Source organism: Arvicola amphibius, chromosome X (assembly GCF_903992535.2).
Source record: "Arvicola amphibius chromosome X, mArvAmp1.2, whole genome shotgun sequence".
In the NCBI taxonomy this organism is placed as follows: domain Eukaryota; kingdom Metazoa; phylum Chordata; class Mammalia; order Rodentia; family Cricetidae; genus Arvicola; species Arvicola amphibius.
In genome coordinates, this window is record NC_052065.1 from 48,878,999 (window position 1) to 48,880,504 (window position 1,506).

At 29.7% G+C, this 1,506-nt stretch overlaps 1 non-coding gene across 1 annotated transcript; it reads right to left on the minus strand.

The window, feature by feature from the left end:
* Positions 1–496: 496 nt before the first annotated feature.
* LOC119805596 lies at positions 497–600 on the minus strand. The gene has a single exon (XR_005283923.1). It is a non-coding gene; the product is annotated as a U6 spliceosomal RNA (small nuclear RNA).
* Between the last annotated feature and the right edge of the window lie 906 nt (positions 601–1,506).

Below are 1,506 nucleotides of genomic sequence, written 5' to 3' on the forward strand. Positions count from 1 at the left end.
TAAAATATTTTAAGTCAAAAGTACAGAAATACTTGGTGTGCCCCAGCAAATGATTTGTTGATTTAACTTCTAAATATAGGGGTAGTTTGATATAAAGCAATAGGTATTCAAACTAAGTATATTTTGAATAGTTACATTTTTCTAAATATTTTATTGGATAAGTAGACTATGGAAAGTAGGATTTTCTTTTTAAATTTATGGAATTCCATATGCATATATTGAAGTTATAAACACCAATATATCTTTTACCTGGTTTAAGAAATAAAATTTTATGAAATATAGTAATAATATGTCTACTCTACCCTTTGCAGTCATATATCCTTCCATTGCTTAATGAGGAAACTACTTTCATGAAATATTATTACTCTTTTATCTTTACATAAAATAATTTTTTTACATCGTATATCCTAATTATTGTTTTCCCTTTTTCTATCTCCAGTTCTATCTCCACTTATATTCCCATTTAAACCCACTTCCTTTCTGTCTATGTCATTAGAAAAATATTGAGCACCTCACAAATATTTATTTCATCCTCGTGCAGGGACAAAGCTAATCTTTTCCATATTGTTCCCGCTTTACAATATGTGATGAAGTGATTACTTGTTTGTTGTTTTTAACAATGTCATATTATTTCTACATATTTTTTTAAGGACTGTAAACCATTGTTATGAAAATTTATATCACTGAATTACTTATATTTTTGACACAAATTTTTCATTTTATACACTATTAAGTTTTTATTATTTGTTTTTATTTTATTTGTATGATTGTTTTGCCTGCATAGTTGTATGTGTACCACATGTGTATTGGATAGCCATGTGATCTGCCTTGTGGATGCTGGGAAAAGAACCTAGGATATATAAGGGTAATAAACACCCTTAACAAGTGAGACATCTTTGTAACCTCATGCATGATTAGATTTTAGATTTATCTATAATTATATAATTTACTCTGTCTAAAGAATTTCATCATTATATCTGCATAATTTCCACTTGTTTAACAATAGGGTTTATTTGACAAGATCAGAAAGTAGGTTATTATTTAACAAAGGACTATGAGACAAAGATCCTCCAAAAATGCTACTGATTTTATTTTGTGTTGTCTGTATGCTGCTGGGCATGATGCCTGGCTTTAGAATAGTGTGTATACCCAGTAAGACTCCATTTAAGGAAATAAATTTTTCATTTGCAAGAGGTTATTAATTGGAGATAGCTTTTTGGGTTATGGATGTGGAATTGTGTCCACTTCTCTTTTTAGTGCTGGAACCCATCTGGCTTAAACTTGTCCAGGATATATGCATGCTGTCACAGTCTCTGTATATATACATATATATATATGTGTGTGTGTGTGTATATATATATATGTATATATATAATATACATATATATGTATATATATATATATATATGTCTTCCTTGCTATATCTAGGAGGCCTTATTTCCTTGGTCTCCTCCATCTTCTCTGGCTCTTTCACCCTTTCCACCTCCTCTTTACAGGTTTCCCTTG